Raw genomic sequence first — 24809 nt, 5'->3', positions numbered from 1 at the left:
ATAAGCTAAGCCATCGCCTCCTCACGTAGCCGCACCTCCTCAATGAGGCAGTCCTAGGTTCCCTACTTTTCACGAAGGAACCGTGACTTTCCTGGCTACGAGCGATGAGGGACTGAAAGAAGGCGATGGTCAAAATACAATAATATGCGGAGAAAGGAAATAGCGAGAAGCAGGATCAAACAAGTACCCGTCCAATGGGAACGACAACATCGGCCAAGGCACCCCAGGCATGGTCCAGAGCTTCGAGCACGATGGAGACTCTCACGTCGAGGCTCTCCCGCTCCATGCTCTCGGCATCATCGTTGAGGGTGAAGAGCATCGACCCCGGGTCCTCCGAACTTGTCCATCGGAGCAGGGGTTCGCCCCGTGCAGGCGAGTAGCTGCCTACCGACGTCAGGGTCAGAGACGACTCCCCACCAATTCCAAGCACCGTCGAGTCCTCTCGCCATGACGTTCCCACCGGGACACCCCTCCGGTGATGGAAGGGGTCAGCGGTACGGGCGCCAACCTCTCTCCTACCACCACGATGTTCGGGGACCCCTCGGCCATGTCCCCCTCTATCCGGCCCATGTCGTGTGCCATCGCTAGGGCCATCGGTGGGGCAGGTCACGCCGCTGCCTCGGGCGCCGCCTCGGTTGCGTCCGTCTATGGCCCACCTATCACAGTCGCTGCCACCTTCACCTGCGTCGGTGGGGCCTCGACCGGCAGCGTCACACCCACCATGGCCAGCGCCACGAGCGCAGAAGGCAGCTTCGTCTGCCTTGACATCGGCAGCGGTATCACCTCCATCGCCGCCTGCTCAGTGACCTCCGAGGGCGTCCCTTGAGCCCCTGCATCCGCTTGTCCCACCGAGGGCATGGGCGTGACTGTGGGAGGCGCCTGACCAGCCAGCTATGTAGTCACACCTATGCCGCTCCCGCCCAAAATGGGTGCGATGCCAACCGACGGCTGCCGCCCTGCTTGAAGGGCGACTCTCTTCTTTGGCACCAGCGCCAAAGGATTACGCCGTCTTAAGATGCTGCAAGGAACGAAAAGCATAAGTCATGATGAAAATAGAGAAAACAGATAAAAACAGAGAAAAATAGAGGAGTTGGTGACTTACATCGGCGCTGTTGGGCGGCAGATACGTTTGGGGGGCGAACCCCTAGACCTCTGCTCTGCCTCGTCGGGGCGAGGCCGTTTCGAGCCTACGCCCTGCTCCCGGGTAGAGGGGCTCGCTCCCCTTGCATCTTAGGGCGCGACGGCGGAGTCACCCACCTCCACTTGCACCTCTGGTGCGGTGGTAGATTCGCCCACCCCTATTGGCTCCTAGGGCAAGCCGATGGTCCGGCTTGTCTCCGCCGGCTCTGTGGACGCACCCTCCCCTCCAGATCATCCCACTCGATGTCATCGACTACCTGATCACCGCCTCCCTTATCATCATCATCATCGCTGTCAGTGTCCTCCCCTCGCTCCCATGCCTGCAGCTTTCGCTGCCTCTTCTTCCTCTTGTCCTCCTTCGCCTTCCTAAGCCACTCGCCCTCGGCATGATTCGCCGCCCTCATGGATGAATCCCTCAGCAACGAAGCCAGGTGATCCATGAGGACGAGGTCCCTTGGCTAGTCCCCCCATCTCAATGTTAGTATCAAAAGGTTGGGAGATCAATTGAAGAGGAGCCATGAGGAGAGGAAACTTACGAAGACGATGTAGCCTATTCCGGCAGCATCGGAGGATGCCTCGGCACCGGGTACACGAAATCAAGGCGGCACCCGCGTCGTCCCATGAAGGCTCCGTCACCTCCTTGATGCGCTGCGTGACTTTAGAGGGGTAGAGCTCTCCCTCGGCGAGCGTCGTCCCGTTGAATGATGCCTCAGGCACCATCGCATATAGCAAAAGTGCCCATCTTATCAATGGCGCCACCCTCCTCGCATGGTATGCCCCGATGATGCTCGACCCCTTCAAACCACTCTCCTGCAAGATGCAGATGGCGGTGAGGTGGTCGCAGATCCTCTTCTTGTCCTTCTCCGGCACACCCCACTTCCTCCATGATTCTGGGGCCTCCTCGATCAGGCGCTCGGTGAACTCCGGCAGGGGGGCGTCTACGTCGTTCTTGAGATAGAACCATTGCGAATGCCACCCCTTGTTGGAGGTCGACAGCCGCATCAACAGGTACTCACTGACCCAGTTGTTCTGGAGGTGGATGCCGGCGCATCCCATTGGCGTATGCAGCTCCTGCTTGCCTCCCTTCTCCCTCTTTTTCTGGAGGGTGATGGCAAAGATGTGCCGCCATAGATCGAAGTGGGGACTAATCCCCAGGAATCCCACACACAGGGCGATGAACGCCGCCATGTGCTGGATTCTGTTGGGATTGAGGTGCTACAACTTGATCTTGTAGTAGTGCAGCAGCCCTCGAAGAAATCTGTGAGCAGGGGTAGCGAACCCGCGCTCATGGAAGTACACGTCCTCCTCGTCGGGTAGCAGCCACTCCTCGGCCACGGTCCGCGCATAGAGAAGACCGCGATGGACGAGGCCCTCCATATGCTGGGAGGTGATGTCAGAGCGGTACCACGGATCCATTGGAAGATGAGGGCGGGTGTATGCGAGCTCGACGGTAGCTGGGACGTGGATGCAAGAAGCCTAGGCAATTGGCAGCGGAGGTTGCAGATGCGAAGGCAAGAAGGCAAGGTATGAAACCCTAGGGGTGAACCCTTTGGTTTTATAGGGGCAACGGATGTGAGAAAAACAACAGTTTGCCTAGATCTCCATGCCTACCATGATTTGCCACAACGTTATGCCACGGGATATGCGCATGCAATCCCTATCCTTTCCCTCTGAAGATTCACCAGACATTTCGCCTCCCCGGGTGGTCCACTACTTGTTACAAGTAAGAGAAATATGGATCAAAAACACCACTATGGCCTGTCTGGGCCTAGGAGTTCAACGGTTGGCCCATCAACGAATTCAACAGCCACTCTAGGCACCCTTACAATAAGGGATGGAAAGGGATGGGCCCCGCAAGCGGCCAGTACCCAGGCGCATGAGTGCCATGGGCATCTCGGCTCACGATCGAGTCTCAGCCAGGCTGACCCTAGCCGGATCCCCATGAATGGGATACCAGGACCCCAATCGAACTATCTAGCTAACGAACTACCAAATCTCTTGGCCATCCCCACGAAGGGTCTGACCTCGGCAAGAAGAAATCACCGTTCCCAGGACCTCGGCAAGAAGACCTTGGTAAGAAGGAGGCTAGGGCCTTCAGAGTCCTCCCTTTCGAAAAAACCTCCAAAGGAGTATTCTACTCCTCCGCAGGCTTGAGGGCTACACCCACCGGGTGCGCTCGCGCACACCCACTGGCAAGTTAAAAAAATCCCCCACGCAATTCTACCCGAATCACCCGAAAGCTCGGGGGCTACTGTCCGGGACCAATACTAGAGTACCCGAAGAGGAGGGGCTAAAGACCATCAATGTTGATTCGTTCGAGCAGTCAATAGCGCGACTACACCTCTTGCTGGGCTTCGCCTCCTCTGACCACCGAGGTCATGGGCTCTGCCTCGTTTGACCCCCGAGGGTTGGCTCTGCCTTAGTGGACACTGAGGTCGCGGGCTCCGCCTCGTCCGACGTCTGAGGGATGGCTCCGCCTCGCCCGATGTCTGAGGGATCGCTCCACCTCGCCTGACCCCAGAGGGTTGGCTCTGCCTCAGCCAATGTCTGAGGACTGCCTCCACCTCACCTGACCCCTGAGGGTTGGCTCCGAATTTGGCCGACGTCTGAGGGCTGGCTTCGCCTCGCCTGACGTCCGAGGGCCGGCTCTGCCTCACCCGATGTCTGAGGGCTGGCTCCCCTTCGCCCGACATTTGAGGGCCGGCTTTGCCTCGCCCGACGTCTGAGGGCTGGCTCCGCTTCACCTGATCCCTCGGACACGGCTCCTAACGGAAGCTCACGCCGCCGCCAACCACTACAGGCCAGAAAGTACGACCCAAGGTCAAACCTCTGGCATCATGTAGGGAACGGTCACGTCTCAACATGACCCGTCCCCGTGACATGTCATTCCAGGGAACTCACATCGCCCACAGTGACAGACGCCTGGTCACTGTGATGCCCATTCCCTGTACGGCCGCTGATCAGCACGCTCGTCAGCCGCGCCGCCCACCGGGACGAAGTGGGACGTTATGACTCGCCGACAAACGCTAGGGCATGGCATTGTCAGGGGATAGGCGACTGGCGTGGAGCTATCCCTATCACCGCCTGCTATGTCAGCAGGGCCCACACGGAGGAAAAGGATGGCCCGGCGACCCTGAAGACTTCCATGGCCTCTCGTTCTCCTCATCTCTCCCATTATAACCCATGCTTTCCCTTAGCCTATAAAAGGGAAAGCAGGGCATCCCATTAAAGGGGATTGAACAAGCGCATCACATAGCATCAGTTCACCGCACCTCATCACGAACAACACACCACCAGAGACTTGGGACCAGTCCCTCTCTCGCCCGTTTGTAACCCCTACTACGAACTTTTTTGTGCTAGTAACACGAGCAGCAGCAACGAACTGGACGTAGGGACACTCAGCCCGAACCAGTATAAACCTCGTGTCCTTTTAGCACACCATCCGGACTAGACGCACAATAATACAAATTTACTCGTTGGTGTTTACTCGAAACACCGACAAGTAATAAAACCGAAATACTTCTAGCCTACAGCTGGGCATGGCATTGTCAGGGGACAGGCGACCGGCGTGGAGCTGTCCCTGTCACCGCCTGCTGTGTCAGCGGGGCCCACATGGAGGAAAAGGAAGGCCCGGCGACCCTGAAGACTTTCTTGGCCTCTCGTTCTCCTCTTCGCTCCCATTGTAACCCATGCTTTCCCTTAGCCTATAAAAGGAAAAGCAGGGCATCCCATTAAAGAGGATCGAACAAGCGCATCACATAGCGTCGGTTCACCGCACCTCATCACGAAGAATACACCACCAGAGACTTGGGACCAGTCCCTCTCTCGCCCGTTTGTAACCCCTACTATGAATTTTTCCGTGCTAGTAACACGAGCAGCAGCAATGAACTGGACGTAGGGACATTCAGCCCAAACCAGTATAAACCTCGTGTCCTCTTAGCACACCATCCGGGCCAGACGCACAATAATACAAATTTACTCGTTGGTGTTTACTTGAAACACCGACAAGTAATAAAACCAAAATATTTATAGCCTACAGCTGCGAGTATGTGTTCTCTGCTCTTATTTTTATGCTTGTTTTTTGTAGTTACGATTATTCGTTAACTAGGGTTTTGTGATTGCAGCAACCATTTCGTCTTCATTATTGTCAATATTAAAAGAAATCCTATCAAGGTGTGGGACTCGAAGAAAAAAACACTTTCTTTGCTCTGTCCCCTAGTCGAAGTGCTTAATGCGTAAGCGAACCTAATAACATATTATTTTTTAATCACACATATTATATTCTAATGTTGCCCCTTTTTCACACTTTATAATATGGCACAGTGTCCAGGCAAGAATAGTCGGTGGGACGAAGGTCCCATTCCAGGTTGCCCCAATGTAATTGGAGACCCTAGACCAGCCGGCGGAAAACAATGAATACGGGTTCTACATAATGTGGGCAATGCTTCGCTAACTCAGCGTAAAATCGGAGGCAGCAGATGCTTTGGTGTGTATAATCCCCATTTCATTTATATCTGTTAATTCAACAAAATGATCTACTTATTTATCTAACATTTCTGCCTTTCGAAACCGATTTTTTTGAATGACAGAGCAATACATTTAAACACAATAGGCGGTTAGAAATGGAGGTCATTGCACTGTCATCGGAGCTAGCAACCTTCATTGTATGGGAGTGCTTGGAAAAACGGAACATTCTCCATTGCACAGTCTGTGAAGTACATGGCGCGGTACGGGCTAGAGCGGCTCGCTAGACTATTATAATTTCTTTTTTATTTCAAGGGATCGAGAGCTTCATAAGAACATTTCAACTGTAACCGTAACATTTGTAATGTTTAATATTGAAGGACCTGTCGTCTACGTAGCGAATATAAAACGAAACCTGATTCCACCAAAAAAATAAAATAAAATAAAATAAAATATAAAATAGTAAAATACGAAAAGGAGATCACTGCCTGTTAGCATAAAACCGACAGTGATGGTAAATAGGGCACTGTCGGTTCATGGCACGAGCCGACAGTGTTAGTTGAGCCATCACTGTCGGCTTAAAATCCAAACCGGCAGTGTTGCTGAAGACAACACTGTCGGTTTGAGCTACCAGCCGACAGTGATGGCTCGACTAACACAGCCGGCTTGACCCATGAACCGACAGTGATGGCTTGCTCAGCACTGCTGGCTTGCCAATTTGAGCCAAGAACTGACACTCTTGAAGCAAACATCACTGTCGGTTGGGTCTATAAACCGGCAGTGTTGTTCAACTGGACACTACCAGGTGGAGCCAGGAACCGACACTGTTGCCTGTAGATCAGTGTCGGTTTTTAGGAACCGACAGTGATGTCAACCACCATCACTGTCGGTATACCACTATCGGTTCAAAATACAGCAGTGAAGGGGGTTTTTTAACCGACGATGATGTCAAAATATGGGATAGCGGTGGTTTTGAGGCTGGTCCTTGGCATTGCCCTCGCAGCCTGAACCTGCGCTAGTGTGATGCCCATGAGAGTTTGCAGTGGTGGTGATGAGGCTGTCGTAGTGCCATGACCATCAGTGGCTGGGCTTCTTGCCTTGAAGTTGGCACATCCTGGTTTCTTCTTGCACATGACTTTGCACAGTACCCAATCTTCCTGGTGGTGGGACGTCGAGGACCCATATAATAAAAAATAAACTACTGTCAACATCTCATTGATTATTATAACTGTAGCCCTGGTTGCAATCTTGTCAACTGTTGTAGCTGTACTAGCTTTGATTGTGTGACTCAACATTGTGAATACTTCAATTTTAAAGGAAAAAAAAATCCAAATTAATTAGGGTTTTTCAGTTGGTCCAACCTACCCACTAATTTTAGGATTTCTGCTCAATTCATTGCTCTACTCTTGATTTTTCAGTTGGTCCAACCTACCCATTAATATTAGGATTTGATTCTTTTTCTGTTTGTCCACGTTCAAATTGAGTATGAAGTTGAAATTTGTAGGATGATAGTGAATATCATAACTTATATATATATTAGAAAAATATATCATTTTTCATCATAATTTATTTATAGTCATGTATCGGTAGGGTTAAGTTTGTATAGATGCCTAAGATATAAAAAAATGAGAAAATATCATAATATATATTTTTCTCTAAAATAAATTATGATGCTCTATATCACCCTATAAAAGTTGAACTTAAAATTGAAATTATATCTGAAAAACAAAAAAATAATATTAAGTGTTACCTTGGATCAACTAAAAGATCTAGAGGGGTAAATTGAACATAAAAATTAGTTTAGGTGTTACCAGAATGATGTTCCTATCTAGGGGAGTATTTGGACCTTTTCCATTTTATACAACCCTGATTCATACATGTGTAAATTTTGTATCTACTTTAACTTTATTTTTTCAGGCCCATACACTTTTCATTAATTTGGTCAATCAAATAAAGTGATCAGTGATCCAAATTTTGTATTTTTATGTGAGGTTGAAAATGAAACTATTTGCAAATTATTAAAGAGCTTACTACTTGATAAGGATAAGAAATTCCTTGAATTGTTTAATACATGCACATTTTGGGTGAAGAATGAAGTGAAGTTATTATTGCAAGCAAGTTGGCATCACTTTCTCTTTTCATCACTGGAAGAATAATATCATATCTTAAGATGGGCTATATCTTTGTTCTTTTCCAAGAAAAATGAAGATTAGTTCTTATTATATTTGTCTACTAGTACATGTCTATATTAATTATCACATAATAATTGTAAACCACGGAGTGGATAAGTAAATGGGGCAAATATCCTTGTGTTCATGATCAGTAATACTAAAAGAAAAAAATGATTAAAAAAAATCCCGGGCAGAAGAGGGCAATTCATTTTATGTTTTTAGTTTTACTTTAGACTTATGGATGCAACACATCACTTCCTCTGGTTCACGGTTTCTGTTAGAACTGTATACCAGTATTTGATTAATATTTTTAACTTTTATTCACTGGATAAATCATTTAATAAGACCAAGATTAACGATTTGGTTCCATACAAATTAACCTATCTTTTAAGTTTGCTACATATGTATGTGGACTGGATAAACATGTGGAGCTATAGTATATATATATATATATATATATATATATTTCCTGTATTTCCCTAACATTATTTAGGCGACTGAATAACATGAAGTTAATCTTGAATTTATATGGACGGAACATGATCGCTATAGATTCCTATCGTATATACACATAATTTCAATTAGCCATGATACCAACATGTTTAATAGAGAAAATTATACAACAATGCAATTCATTGTGCTGACAGCTTGTTCCTACGTTATGAACAAATCAATCACCATTGCAAACTATCACAAGTCAATGACTTATTACCCCTTTTTAGTTCCATGTCTTGGATATGCAATATAATTTCTTGTTTCATGCACATGTGAAAACAAGATCAGTAGTATGTCCGCTAGCTAGGCACACCTCATTTCATAAATTACCTTGGAAAGGTTGGAGGATTGCTCATGTGTGAGCCCTCCATCATCCTGTACTCATGCATCACCCAGTCCGTCTTGCTTCCCTTGGGGGCTCTGCCATGGTAAAATACAAGGGTTTTCCTCATCCCCACCAACATGCCATGACACTGCACCACACGGTCCTTGCCTGTATCCTTCCAGTAACCAGATGCTGTTGCCCGGTTTGTTCGTTGCCCCGTCGCATACTTTGGGTCCCTTTGGCTGAAGAAATACCACTCCCTAGGCCCGACCAATGCTGCCCCTGATGAGCACACAAATAGCAACATATATATATTGCAAACATCATTTTACTGTGCTGAGTTATCCTAAAGGACAAATATATATGTCCGTATGTATAGAGATGCATGGCTTCCTTTATGTGTAAATGCATGCTCCTGTTTTGATAGTAAACTCGCACGTACAGCTTGGTTGATAGTAGTGTCCTTTTCACCCTTTATTTTCCAGTGTCTTTTTTTTACTGGTGGAAAAAACTATTGCATTGGAAAGCGGCAGAAACTATATATGTATTAACAATGTAGTAGTATATAGGCATCACAGCGTTTGGGAAAATAAACATAAGAGGCAATTTTGTCTAGAGGATCTGAGATCCATCCCGTATATAAGATGTTTATGCATACGGCCACAGAAAGACGCTTACTAGCTTAAGAACTTGATATTGAACCAGAACTACGAATAATTCAGGTGTGGTGAAACAAAGTTGTCATGGCGTGGTACATGGGCGGATACATAGGGTATTCCCCGTATTCCCAGGAATACCCAACTATTTTAGCACACTTCTATGTATATATGTGTATATACTTGTATATGTATATGTATAATGCCATATTTTATAGTATTTTCACTCATTGAAGCCCAAAACAGTAAAAAAAACAGCCTCTCAAATTGGCTCATATTTTGTAGTATTTTCACTCATTGCAGTTAAAAACAACTGATTTTTTTTATTGACGTGGAAGTAGGAATACCCAAATTTGAAATCCTGGCTCCGCCACTGGCGTGGTAGTCATCGATCTCCAGTTTAGTAGGGGCAACACCGTTATTGCATGCTCAGCTTAAGTAATACATTTATGAATCATGCAAATTCGTACTAATCTATGCAGTCAATGCTGTGTTTTTATACGAGCAAAAAACCAAAAAATTACTATTCTAAAAACAACGGAATAATTCGTGATGTCTGTTATTTATATTCGTAAATTTAGTATCATAGAATCAGTTGCACTATTAGAGTTAATTTGACCAGGAAAATGATCGATCGGACACTGAAATATAAGAAACCAGGTCACATTTTTATTTATGCTATACATTTTTGGGCTGTGAAATTCATTAACAAAATTTGAAGGAAAAAACTAGAAGTAGCTAGAAAATACACTAAGATGAGAGAATAGTTGAAGAAATGAAGGAGCATAGATGTAGGTGGAAACTTTTTAAATATTTAAAAGTTTAGATACTAAGGGTAAATTTTGCCTTGATGATATATAATGAAAAAATGGTGTAGTTAGGTTTATTGTATGTACGTGTATGCACAATACACAGTGGATTGCTGAAGCGATTGAGGATAACAAATACAAATGAGATTCACAGGACATGGGACAATCAAGGGATTACCTAGGTTTAGAAGAAATGAAAGAAGAGATCTACACTACGTAAAAAACGATTTTTAGCAACGGGACGAATTTTTTATAGGGGCGGCTGGTGATAGAGCCGCCCCTATAGTGGCATGTTCGGGAGCCCAGACACCAGCCGCCCCTACAAATGGAACAGCAGGGGCGGTTGGTGATACGAGCTGCCCCTACAAATGGGTCTGATTTGTAGGGGCGGCTCACTCACCAGCCGCCCCCGGCGTTGCTATTTGTAGGGGCGGCTCAATCACCAGCCGCCCCTACAAATGCCCCCGTATAAATACATCCGATTTGTAGGGGCGGCTCAATCACCAGCCACCTCTATAAATGACCCACATATAAAATAACTGCAGCACCTTCTTTCTCCTCGGGTCACTCACTCCAACCTGTAAAAGAAAGGTGGGGAGGCTTTGGGCACCTCCAAAAATTGCTCTACTAAGGGGAAGGTTTTGGTCTCAAATCCTTTGGTGGAGAGGTTGTAGAAGGTAAGAAAATGCTATTCTACATTTTTTTTGAAGTTTTAATGGTTGGTTAGTGAGTAATTAAAGTTTTGTTTTTTTCTCTCTTCTATGGTGCTTGAACTGCTTATAAAGCAAATTAGACCCAAGTTTTAAATGTACTAGGATAAATTAGGGAGGGGAACAAGATTATACCCTTATTTGGTCCATGTTTCTTGATTTTAGTGAACAATTAGTTAGTTTTATGCATGTTTCATGTGCATGTAGATCTAGATCTAGGGTTTGGTTTTTTTATTAATTTCGTTTTTGTAAATTTATGTTTGATAAAATTGGACTAGGGTTTGTATGAAAGATATTGGGTAAAGTATAATTGTTGCTAATTGTTGTCTTTGAAATTCTTTATTGTAATCAATAAATATGTATTTTAATTATTTATGGATAAATGGGCTATTAATTAATTTTCCTCTACCATGGTGTGTTGGTATGCTTCATGTAATTATATTAGATTTATATTCATATATATCTGAAGTATATATAATTATTCTCAAGTAATTATTAATTTGATTCATTTTTATATATATCTGAACAAGTAGTCCTTTAATGTTTGTTTTGTTGTTGTTGTAAAAGATGGAGTACAGGAACTCTTGGATGTATGGTTCGTTAAGGTTCAAGGCAGGTTTCCGTGAAGAGGTGGATAAATTTATTGAAGCCGCAAAGAAGCATGCAACGACATTGAAAGAGAATAAGGATACAATTATTTGTCCCTGTAAAGATTGCAAGAACCGTATGGCATAGACAGATGTGACTATCATCAGATAACATTTGATTATGCAAGGATTTGTTGAGGACTACATAGTGTGGATTCATCATGGTAAAATAGTTATTGTTAACGATGGGATGAGGAGGAATACGACGACGAAACCATAGAATCCATATCCCAATATTCAGCAGAGCTTGATGCACGAATGGATTTCGAGTTTGGCAATGAATAAGGTGGTGATGCTGGTGATTGGGATGGTAGCAACGAAGGTGGGGCCAATAATGATCGTGTAGCACGTGTTGGGGATGAAGATGATTTGGAGGACATGATTCGAGCCCTTAGACCAGAGATTTTACTAAATAGCCCGAAAGGTCTAGAAAATTTGAAAAGGGTGACAAAAGCATTGAAGGAGACTGTGTATGGTGTTGAAAAGGGCTGTCCGACACATTGGACATTGCTACGTTTTGTGCTTGCGCTGCTCATCCTGAAGGCTAAGTACGGCTGGTCAGACTGTAGTTTCAATGATCTATTATATCTCCTGTCATGGGTGCTGCCACAACCAAACTCAGTTCCCGCCAACACATACCAAGCAAAGAAGGTCATAAGTCCATTGACAATGAGGGTTGAAAAAATCCATGCATGCCCCAACCACTATATACTTTTTCGTGGTGAAACGTTCAAGTCACTGGATAAATGTCTCCGGTATGGGGCCAGCCGGTACAAGAACAATGACCTTTACGGTGGGGACGAAGCCTCCACGGGGAAAAAGAGGAATAAGAAGGGTACAAAAAATGTGGTACAAGAATCTCAGCCCCTAGAGGACACTCCATTAGGCAACGATGCAAAGCAGAGAAGAATTCCTGCCTTGGTAATGTGGTACCTGCCAGTGACCAATTGCTTGAGACGTATCTTCCTAAACCCTAAAGAAGCACTCATGACATGGTGGGAGGATGAGCGCAAGGTGGATGATGATAAGATTGCACACCCGGCTGATTGTAGTCAGTGGCAAAGGTTTGATGAGAAGCACAAAGAATTCAGCGATGACCCAAGGAATGTACGGTTTGGCTTGAGCACTGATGGAATGAATCCCTTCAATGAGAGGATGAGCGACCACATCACTTGGCCAGTGATCTTGACCATGTACAACATCCCAACATGGTTGTGTCAGAAGAGAAAGTACCTTCTCCTCACTATTCTTATTTCTGGCCCTAAACAACCAGGCATTGATATAGACATGTTCCTCGAGCCTTTGATGCAAGAAATGGAGAGGCTATGGAGGCATGGGGAGCAGATGTATGATGTGTTCCAAAAGGAGGACTTCATATGTAGAGCAATAATATTTGTTACTACCAATGATTACCCAACGCTGTTTGCTTTGTCTGGACAGATCAAAGGGAAGACGGGATGCTTGGTTTGCTTGGATGGTACTACATGGGTGTACCTAGATGCATCCAAGAAGATAGTTTACCTAAGGAACCAACGCTTCTTAAAGACAAGTCACAAGTACTGTAGCAAATTGTTTTTTAGATTTTATGACAACGCCCCAGAGATTGAACCCCCTCCGGAGAGACGTCATAATGGAGAACACGTGTACAGAATGGTGAAAAACATACGCATCATCTATGGAAAGAAGAATCCAGATGGGACGAACAGAGATAGAAGCACACCTCCTGTCGAAGGCGTACCTTTCAAGAAACAATCGATCTTCTTTCAGTATCTGCCTTATTGGCCAGACTTGGAGGCCCCCCATGCCATTGATGCTATGCACGTGCAGAAGAATGTCTTTGAGAGTCTCATTGCTACCTTGATGGACACAGGCAAGTCAAAGGATGGTCTGAAAGCACAGAAAGACATGGTGCAGCTAAACGTGATGCCACAGCTTCACCCGGTACCTAAGGCTAACGGAAAATACACTCTGCACGTGGCATGCTTCAACCTAACACCAGACGAGAAGAGAGCTATATGCACTTTCCTGAGGGGGTCAAAGTCCCGACTGGGTTTTCAGCAAATATGAAGAAGCTAGTGTCGATGAAGGACTTGTCAATAACACACTGCAAGGCTCACGATTGCCATGTGATGCTGACAATATTTCTACCTATTGCAATCAGGGCTATAAAGCCAGAGTTCTTGAAAATGGTCATCACCCGCATGTGCTACTTCTTTTCGAAGATGTCACAGAAGACGATTGGCAAGCAAGAGCTGAGTGACCTACATGAATTTGTGGTGGAGACACAAAACCAACTAGAGATGTGTTTACCTCCTGCTTTTTTTGATATAATGCGACATCTCATGATTCACATGTTTCATCAGATACAGGCACTGGGCCCTTGCTACTTGCATGAAATGTGGTCCTACGAGCGGTTCATGTCGGTTCTAAGTCGATACGTGCATAATCGAGCATACCCAGAGGGCTCCATGATAGAGGGTTACAGTACTGAGGAAGTCGTCGAGTGCTGTTAAGAGTACCTAAAAGTACAGAAAGGGATTGGTAAACCTGATCTCGTCACAAGGGTAGGCTGGCTGGGAAGGGCACCAGTGGTAGAAAAGTGTTCATCGACCATGATTACAAAGAGGTGAGTCGGGCATATTACAGTGTCTTGCAGAGTACACAACTGATGCAACCGTACATTGATGAACACTTGGCTATCATTATGGCGGAGAGAAATGGCCGTTCAGATGATTGGGTCATGAAACAACACAAGCAACGACTAACTACATGGTTGAAGGACTAAAACATACCGCCTGGAGAAACCATAGACTCTATTACCATCAGTAGGTTGGCGGAGGGGCCATCGAGACAAGTGACATCTTGGAATGCTTATGACATCAATGGGTATACGTACTATACCCACGCAAAGAATAGTAAATATGTGAACCAAAATAGCGGCGTTCGAATAGAGGCTCTCGATGGATTGGGGCGAAAGATCCAATACTTTGGCATCATTGAAGAGATATGGGAACTTGACTATGGAAGGGATATAACGGTGGCCCTATTTTGATGCCACTGGATCAAACAACACCAACTGAACGAGATCGGATTGAGAGTCCTGGACCTCGAGAATCTAGGCTACCAAGATGACCCTTGGGTGCTCGCTTCACGTGTTGCACAAGTTTTCTATATGTCTAACCCACAAAGTAAGCTCCCCCCGAAGAAGAAGACAAAGCACGTGGTTGCCTCCGGGAAACAGCACATTATTGGAGTTGATGGCGTGGACGATATTGAAGCTTACAATAACTACGATGAGATGCCACTATTCATAGACTTTCCTAAGAAGATCAGTGTTGTGGAAAAGAACCTACCCAAAGACATATTGCCATGGGAACGAAAAGGTGTCAAGGGGAAAGTCGTTGAGATGCTGCTAGTTGTTGAACATGGAGTGTTTGTGTAAGCGTGTGTTTGTAAGACTTCATTTATGCATGCGTGTGAGACTATATATTTATGTATGTGTGTAAGACTACATATTTTTGTATGTGTGTGAGACTATATTTATGCATGTGTGTGAGACTATCCTTTGCAACATCCAGATGAATCTATTTGAACATCCACTCTATTACTACTAAAACTTTATGAAATCACTTAACACTTTATGAAATGAAGAAATGACCAAAATAAAAGTAGGAGATCTTGACGAGTTATAGAACTTTTATATTCATCACCTTTACAGCTGAAATCATTTAGTGTTTGAAATCCAGGTTTGAAGCTGTCATTTTCTAAAATTCAAATTTTGAATTGTTCAAAATTAGTGACAAAGATAGATGACTAGACTAAAATGATAGAGCATGATTTTAGAAAAATTTAGAAAAAAAATCATCACATTTGGAGTTAGTATGAGGGAGAAAAACTAGTTACAAGTTTCAGCCACAGATTAAAAAGAGAAATCACACTTGTTCATCATTGATCATCATGAATAGTTGTGATTTTTCTTTTTAATCTCTAGGTAAAATTTGTAACTAGTCTTTCTCCCTCATACTAACTCCAAATGTGATGATTTTTTTTCCTAAAATTTTCAAAAATCTTGCCCTATCAAGTTAGTGTGTTGATTTGGTCATTCTTTTCATTTGACAAAGTTTGAGCACTTCAAATTTAAAAAAATAACAAGTTCAAACAAGATTTTCAATCATTAAATGATTTCAGCTGAAAAAGTGATGAATACCAAAGTTGTATAACTCATCAAGATCTACAACTTTTATTTTGATCATTTCTTCATCTGACAAAGTGATAGTAAACATTGTTCACAAATCAACATGTTTCTCGTATAGTTCATGAAACTATGAGTCATATGTGAATTTATGAATAATGTTTACTAATACTTTGTCACATGAAGAAGTGACCAAAATAAAAGTTGCAGATAGTGATGAGTTCAACAACTTGTATGTTCACGACTTTTATTGTTGAAATCATTTAAGGTTTCAAAATCTTGTTTGAAGTTGTCATTTATTGAAATTCAAAATTTCAACTGTTCAAATTTGGTCAAATGAAAATATGATCAAAATAAAAGTTGTATATATTGATGAGTTCTACAACTTTGGTATTCATGAGTTTTTCATCTGAAATCATTTACTCTTTCAAAATATTGTTTCAAGTTGAAATTGTTTGAATTTCAAATTTTGAATCGTTCAAACAAAGTCACATGACAAGATGACCAAAATAAAAGTTGTACATGTTGATGAGTTATACAACTTTTATGTTTACAATATTTTCATTTTATTTCATTTAATGTCATAAAATTGTAGTCGAAGTTTTAAAATTCAAATTTTTAATTTTTGTTTTTTTTGTTTTCTATATTGTTTTGACTACAATTGTTTATATATATATTTATGCATATATAGAATAATACAAAATATTATATTTGTGCATATATACAATTGTTTTTATATTACTTTGTGTTTCTTGATATAAAAAATACAGAATTAATAATTTAAAAAAATAGAAAATATTTGTAGGGGCGGTTGGATCAGGAACCGCCCCTACAAATGCATTTGTAGGGGCGGCTCAATCAGGAACCGCCCCTAGAAATTGTCCTGAGTATAAATACAAGGGCGCACGGGTATTAACCTGTTGAGCGCTCTCTTCTTCCTTCGACGCCGTCAGGCTGCCCACTTTTTCCCCGGCGCCCCGCCAACGCCGCCTCCCGGACCTGTCTCGATGCCCGCGCCCCCTCTCCGCACCCCCGGACCTCTCTCGACGCCCGCGCCCCCTCCCCGCACCCGCGCGCCCCATCTCCACGGCGGCTAGGGTTTTAGAGCCCCCGGTCGGCGGCGCTAGGGTTTCCGACCTTGAGGTGCCGTGGGCCTACTCCCCGCCCTCTCGTGGCCCAGGTGCGTCGGCGTCCGTGCTCCCTCCCGCGTCGAGCGGCCACGGTGCCCGAGCGCTCCGGCGTCCGCACTCCTTCCCTAGCGTCCACACCTCCAACGGCGGGCGGCATCCGCGCACCTCCACCGGCGTCCGCACTCCTCCCCGTGCTCTCCGGCGTTCGCGCACCTCCACCGGCGTCCGCACTCCTTCCCGTGCTCTCCGGCGTCTACGCACCTCCACCGGTGTCCGTGCTCCTCCACAGCTTCCCCTACACCTGACAGGTAATCCGCGCTCCTCCACAGCTTCCCATGCTCTTCTATGCATTTATGCAATGGAACGAACAACAGCAAGATTTATGCTCTATGAACCTTGATTAGTATGCTGGTTTTCGATTGTGACAATCTCTATCATTAGATGACTCAAGTGTTATTATCTTTTGGTTGTGTCTTGATAAGCATCCATGTTTATATCAATATATCATATGGATTTAACATCATCTCATAACATCTATTATTTCTACTAGCTAGATAAAATACATTTCAACATAGATATTAACTGAATGAAAGTTTTTACAGTCTAGTGGTCACTATATAACTGGACTAAGCATCTGAATCATTTTTTCTTGCCAAAAGAGAAATTTTGCACTGTTTTAAATAAAATTTGATAGTTTTGGTTGTGAGAAATGTCTATAGCAGATGCTAACCCTAGCTACTGTGTCGCGGTCAGTTGCACGAAACTTTTACAGTTAGGTTCTCAGAGACCAAATAGGTTTATTAGCAGCAGCAGTTCCATGCTGTCTAAAATTTTATCACACTGTGAAAATGCACCTAGATAGCCTTTTAAGTTTGAATGAATAAGCTAAACTGGCTGATTCAACGCTTAATTTGGTCAAGTGAGTTCTAATTTTGCCTTCTCTAGTCTTGATGTATTTAATTGCAAGAGCAGGGTGAAATATGAGTATTAATTGCCTTCTCTAGTTATGAAAGAGTCTACTTATCTTGTTTTGGAACTGGTTAGCTAGAGCTGTTAAACTTTTCACGCTTTAATATATTTATGAGATGAATGTCCGCTGTAAGTTTATCATCCGATAGTTTGTATGATAAATAAAATCAATACAACCTATGTTAGCATTTTCATCGTTGTATTGATATGACTTTGAATGTTACTAGCCACTACGAATCATATTTAGAAGCAATGCATTAATGACGTTTAGAAGAACTGTTGTCTCTATATTTTTATCTCTTCCTGTCAATATCCACAATTTGCTGCTTAAAAATAGAAGACAAAACCCTTCAGTTTCCTCTTAGAATGTTCGGTTATGTGTCCAGAAGGTTGCTATGGGTCTGATTGGTTAAGCAATTAACGCCTTTTCTTCATTGATTGAAATGTGGACCCATGTTGTTAAAAATATAATGGACCCATTAATGTCTTTTGTTTGTTAATATAGGCTCTAAAATCTAAATGAATGTGTGGTACACCAGTACTTGTAATAAGGTGTTTGGTTACTAGTTAAGCTATTTGCTCCTGCTGGTCATGTCATTAGTCAAACAAAGTTCAGGGATTCCCATTAGCTAATTAAGGTGCAGGCACTCAGCTTGTTCCTCCTTTGTTCGGTGGTGGCAGCAAGCACATGTAGTTAGCTTAGGTTCTAAACTTTGTCATTTGCACGAATTTTGGTCATCTTTTTAGGTTGCAAGTAGTTTTATTTATTTATTAGTTGATTTCACTTGCCTAAGCTATATTGGTTGTAGCAGTTTGCATGCATGTATGTTGATACTGCTAGCTGCTGGCTACCACTACTACTCTACTGAACTACTGTACTGAACTACTACTACTCTACTGAACAACTACTACTACATCTCATTGTAGCAGTTTGCATGCATGTGTATTCACTTGCCTACTATACTGAACTACTACTACTACATCTCATTGTAGCAGTTTGCATGCATGTGTATTCACTTGCCTACTATACTGAACTACTACTACTACTCTACTGAACTACAACTACTACTCTACTCTACTGAACTACTACTACTCTACTTGCTACTGCTAGCTACTCCTACTCCTACTCCTACTAGCTAGCTGCTACTCTACTCTCTTCCCTAGCTGCTGGCTGCTACTCTACTCACTTCCCTATACTACTAAGTGGCTCACTTCTACTACTCTATCTACGACTACTACTGTATCTAAGTGGCTGCTACTCTTAACTACTGGCTGCTACACTTCTCTACTCCTCCTCTACTCTACTCCTCTACTATTACTCTATCTACTGAATTGAGCACATGTTAGCACTCTCTGTCTCAAATATTTTGAATTGAGCAAATACTACTGCTGCCTGTGATGCTCTCTTCTCCCATTGTGGGCTTATGCAGCTTGTGAACTACTACTAGCTAGTCCTACTACTATTACTTTTCTCTCTACTCTGTACTAGTAAGTGATGTTCCTGCTGCTCTTCTCTCATTTTTCTACTCTCTGCAAATTTAAAATACCTGAGGTGGTGGCTGCTTGCTGTGCTTGCTTGCCCACTACTTACTGAATTTTTTGACTCTACTTAACTACTGTTGCTGCTATGTCTCTACCTCACTCTGTTGACTCTACTTAACTACTGCTGCTGCTTACTGATTTTTGTACTCTTCTCTCTCATTTTTTGACTCTGTACTATGTCTCTACCTCTTTTGCGGTCTTCTAACTCTACTCTACTGAACTACTACTACTACTCTACTTGCTACTGAACTACTACTACTCTACTTGCTACTGCTAGCTATTCCTACTACTACTAGCTGGCTGCTACTCTACTCTCTTCCCTAGCTGCTGGCTGCTACTCTACTCACTTCCCTATACTACTAAGTGGCTGCTGCTCTTAACTACTGGCTGCTACACTTCTCTACTCCTCCTCTACTCTACTCCTCTACTATTACTCCTCTTCTACTCTAATCCATTATTTACCACATCTAAGTTACCAGATTTTGATCTGCAGGGGTCTTCCAACCATGTGGCAGCAGTCAACTCCTATCCTCTATGCTTGGGAAGTAGCAGCTGCTTTTTTTACACCTTTTCCTCTCTTTGTTTGTTAAGCAGCTGTTGCTTTTTTTGCCAAATCTCCCCTCTCCTCTCCTCTCCTCTCCTTTGTTTTGCCGATGATGAAATTGTCTAAGTCCATACATTATATGGAATATGAGCTGATGATCAAGAACTTGTGAGGAACTTGGCATCATTAGCAGTCGCCCCTACATTACCTTCTCCTCTCTTCTCTGTTATGATGCCTTGATGCTCCAAGTTCAAGATCAGATGATGATTGACATGTTTCTGAGGCCTCTACTACTGCTACTTCTCGTTTTTTTTGATATATTGTTGTTTTATAGGACTACTTTGGTTTATAGACCTTTTTGATTTCGTATACCTTCTCGCGTATCTAAAGCACACTTTCTTGCATCTATTAGAACAAAGCGCGAAATAATATCACGAACACCAAACAGTGCAGCCCAATGCCCCAAGCATGATGAGCAGCCAACCTATGAGGAGGAAGCACTAGAGGACCAGCTTTCTCAGGAGCAGTTCGATAATGAGGTAGAAAAGGATCTAGAAGTGATGCTTACTCAGGAGCAGTGTGACGGGGAGGAAGGGGGAGCAGAAGGAAGAGCAGGAGAGGCTGCTGAAGGCGAAGAAGTTGATGATGACGAGGAGGAGGACTCAGAAGAGGGATGTGTAAGTCCCGAGGATCCTTTCCCATGTGAAGCCAGAAGGAGGCCAACGGAGGAAGATTTGGACAAGGATTTTGACCCGAACGAGGAGGTAGGGAAAAAGCCTTAGCTTGTAAATTTTGCTAAAGCTTTGGCTATGTTACCTCTACTAACACTTTGACCTGTCGTATATACAGGTCCCTCCTAAAACTCAGAAAAGACGATGTCGACGTCCGTGACATCTCGCTAGAAAAGACGGAGTAGAGCAAAGGAGAGCAGAGGCAACAGCCACAGAGACGGATCATGATGCCTCTGCTCCACAACCTCAAGACACAACCACGACTACCAAGCCTAAGAGGAAACAAGGGGATAGAAAAGGAAATCTATATCCAGATAAGGCATGCTATATGATAACGGAAGTTGGGCCAGCAGGGGAGATTCTTGAGCCGAAGGAATTAAGAGGACGATTCCGTAATACGATCGGGGCCCTAGTAAGAGATAAATTGAACCCAGCAATCCCTAACTGGAAAGAGGTACTAGAGAACACAGAATGCACTATGGGATAGGCAGCTGAAGCTCAATTTTAGATTTCCAGAGGGTAAGCACGAACTGGTAAAAAAATGTTTTCAGGATGATGGGAGAGTCATTCCGACGTTGGAGGTCGGAGCTCAACATGAAGTATATCCAAAAGGGATTAACTCCCTTCAACGAGTTCGGCAAAATAACTCCTAGTCAATGGGAGGAGCTCATGGCTCAAAAGACTTCACCAGAGGCATTGGAGCTCAGTGCCCGTAACACCGAGCTGCGAAGAGGAACAAACACCACCATCATCTAGGCCCTGGTGGCTACTATGCCAAGGAAGAGCAGTTTAGGAAGGTGGACAAAGAGGCTGCAGCTGCTGGGAATATCGATGTGACAAATTTGAAGGTACGCTCAAGGAATTGGATATATGCGAGGAGTATAGAATCATCCGACGGTAATCTTAAGTTTGATAAGCCGGAGACCTAAGAGGCAGTATCAACGATACTGAAATATGCTGAAGACATGGAGAAGGGCTCATTCAATCCTTCTGGAGAGAGGGACGAGCTTAGCCTTGGCTTGGGAAACAAGGAGCACACAGGACGCACCAGGGGGCTAGGGAAAAGGACGACCTGGAAACAAGGATTCGAAGAGGACATGCACATGTACAAGAAACATGGCAGAGACCGGGAGACTAATCTTGAGCTCCAAGTGAAGGCTCTAGTTGCGAAGGCGCTGGAGGAGCAAGGACTGTCTACGGAGCCACGGATATTAGTGACGCCGCTGGGAGAACTAGCATTAGTTGGCAGCCCTCCGAAAGTTCCTAACAGCCAAGGTTCCACTGCAGCCACAACCCCCGTCGATTGCATACGGGAACCAACTAGTTGCACCTTGATGTTTCTCAGCGGCCAGCAAAACACTGTGATGGAGGTGGCAACAGGTGTGGCACATCCCCCTAGTGGCTTACACCACAATAATAAGATACCGCCGGACTACACTAGGGTCGAGGTGCATACCGTGAAGCCTGAGTTCATGCAGTGGAGGATAGACTACGCAACTCCCGAGGGGCTAGTGTTGCTAGGAGACGTTATGGGGCAGTTCATCCTCTGGCACAAACGGGACATTATATTGATTGCTTCTTTGCCGCCTCCCCCTCTCCCAAATTTGGAGCGGGTTGTTGAGGTCGGGGAGATATTTTCACCGTCTCATGACCACCACATTCCTGAGATGCCACATTCTTCCCCGCCTCCTAGCGAGCATGTGCCTAATGAGATGCCGCAACCTTCTCCAGCTCATACCAAGCAAGTGCATGATGAGATGCCACAGTCTTCTCAACAAGCACAACCGATACATGAACAATGAGTGCCTCCTAAAGAAGGTGATACACAAGAAGATGAGGACGTGCCTGAATGGGCACTTCGAAAGAAACATCCAATCACCATAAGGCCAGTTTATGTTCCGATGAAAGATGTTTCATCGGTGTCCAAGTGGTATTCCTATGACCAGTTCAAGCCTGAGAACCAAGTTAAAAAAGTCCTATCACAGGGTTCTGAGGAGGCCGTCACTAGCAAACTCCACCAAATTACAAAGCAGTACCCAAATGTTGATGCCATCAAATGGTCAAAGGATTGCCCGAAAACATATGAAAGAGGCAAGCCCTTCCTACCAAACCGGGACATCCAGCGCCTACCACTTGGAATGAGAAGGTTCAATGATTGGTACTTGCGTGTTCTCCCAATGAGCATAGACCTCATACAAGCATTCTTCCCCACCGGCACATTTGGAAGCCCAGCTGGCAAAATTGTCTTTGACTTCAATGACATGCAGACATGCTTTCACCTGGGAGCAATGGAGATGAATCCAATTCTCACGTGGTGCCTGTAAGTCCTTGTCCTCCCGATATGATATGAATGTTATCTTTAAATTTTGTTGTAACTAACCCATGCCGTGATTTGTAGAATGCAAGTGCACATTGTCAAACAAATGCCAAGTGTGAAAGCCAGGTATATAGACCCTCAAGCTATAGCCCAAACAAATTTTAATTACCCTAAACAGTGTAAACTGGATGCCAAAGAGCTAGCTGCTGCAAAGACTCTTCGGGAGAAAGAGCACATTCGTACGGCGAAACTAAGGGAAGAGTCCTTTAAGGTTGCGGCATACATTGCCCTGGCTTTCAAAACTCTCCAACAACACTCTACTATATGGCTACCATACAACTTCGAGTAAGTTCAACTCTATACTTAAAGCTTTGTTCGATATATTTTATTCGATGCAAAAGAGCTTATCTAGTTTTATAATTAAATCCATGCAGCAACCACTAGATTTGTATAGCCGTTGATGTCGGGAGGAGCATGGCATGGGTCTTTGATTCAATAGATAGGGACCCAGTGACATACAAAGACTTTATATCGATTCTCAAAACGTATACATTTCGACAATCCTCATTAGCTTATATGTTTGTATACATACTTGTAACATTCACTTTTGGATACTAACAAGTTGTATTTGCTAAAATAATTCGAATATGGCATTTAGGTTCTTTGTCACTAATCATCGAGGAAGGCATGATCCAGTGAGGAAGGAAAAGCTGGCTATAAAAACACTATGTGCGGTAAGTGTAACTTACTTCTTTAGTACTCTATTACATGGCTATCAAAAGCATTACTTAACATTTTCATATGCAAAACACACAGTGCCCTAAGCAGAAGCCTGGGAGTGTACATTGTGGATACTATATATGTTCTATGATGAGTAACACCGGTGCCTATAGGAGACACCCCTTAAGGGTAAGTTTGAACATCTTCACTCGTAGTATAAAAACTTCGTACATGGTATTAAATACTAAACCGAAACTTGTTCTCTTGTAGTGGAAAGAAGATAAAGGAATGAAAAGAGACCCATACAAGGATGACCAACTCTTAGAGCTCGTCGGCGACCTTTGCAACTTCATATTGGACCAGATTGTACACGTCAAAGGCGTCTACCATGATCGAGAGTCTGACTTAGGTAGAAATCCTCAGTACCAACACCTTTGAAAGGCTAGCTCTAGGACGTTGATAACAATGTTTATGGAATTTGTATATTTAATGATGGATTGTATATATTCTTGTGAATTGGACTTGTAATTGTAGTTTATATAATACTTTTATGCTTGTAGTGTAAGGGTAAATTTGAATTTTTTTTTGCGGAAAAACGTACTGTAGGGGTGGTTCTAGATTGAACCGCCCCTACAAACAGGTATTATAGAGGCGGCTGGTACTACAGCCGCCCCTACAAATCGATTTGTAGAGGCGGCTGGTAACACGAGCCGCCCCTACAAATCGATTTGTATGGACGGCCTAGGAATTGCCCCTACAAATACATGATTTGTAGAGACGGTTGGGTAGGGACGGCTTGTCAAACCGCCCCTACAAAGGGTTACAAGCCGCCCCGAAAAAGGGTTTTCTGCAGTAGTGCTAGATATATATAGCAGCATAGCACAGCTCTCTCTCTCTCTCTCTCTCTCTCTCTCTCTCTCTCTCTCTCTCTCTCTCCCTGTGTGCGTGTGCGTGTGCGCGCATACACCAGCAAGTGGTGAGATCCCATGGGGATCATTTACTATTATGAATTAGAATCAGTACTCGATTAAGGAGAGGAGCAGGGGAGACAGAGACTCACTGGGGAGATCCCATGGCTCAACCTTGTTGAGATCGACGTCCACCATAGGCGGCCGATGTCAAGAGAAGCCGATCCTGCCAAAGACCTTCGGTGCTAGATATTCACGAATGAGTTCATCATCCCTTGGGTGGAACCGGAACCCTGGGGGCAACTCCGCCTCCACCATGCACACGAAGCTCATGGACAT

The 24809-nt window shown here is 44.2% G+C and overlaps 1 pseudogene; it reads right to left on the bottom strand.

Annotated features, from left to right (window-relative positions):
• Positions 1-2355: 2355 nt before the first annotated feature.
• LOC136488726 (NAC domain-containing protein 21/22-like) lies at positions 2356-24809 on the bottom strand (annotated as a pseudogene).

This window comes from Miscanthus floridulus, chromosome 10 (assembly GCF_019320115.1).
Source record: "Miscanthus floridulus cultivar M001 chromosome 10, ASM1932011v1, whole genome shotgun sequence".
Taxonomy (NCBI): Eukaryota; Viridiplantae; Streptophyta; class Magnoliopsida; order Poales; family Poaceae; genus Miscanthus; species Miscanthus floridulus.
Note: the sequence above shows the minus strand (reverse complement) of the source record. Positions and strands in the feature narration are given on the sequence as shown.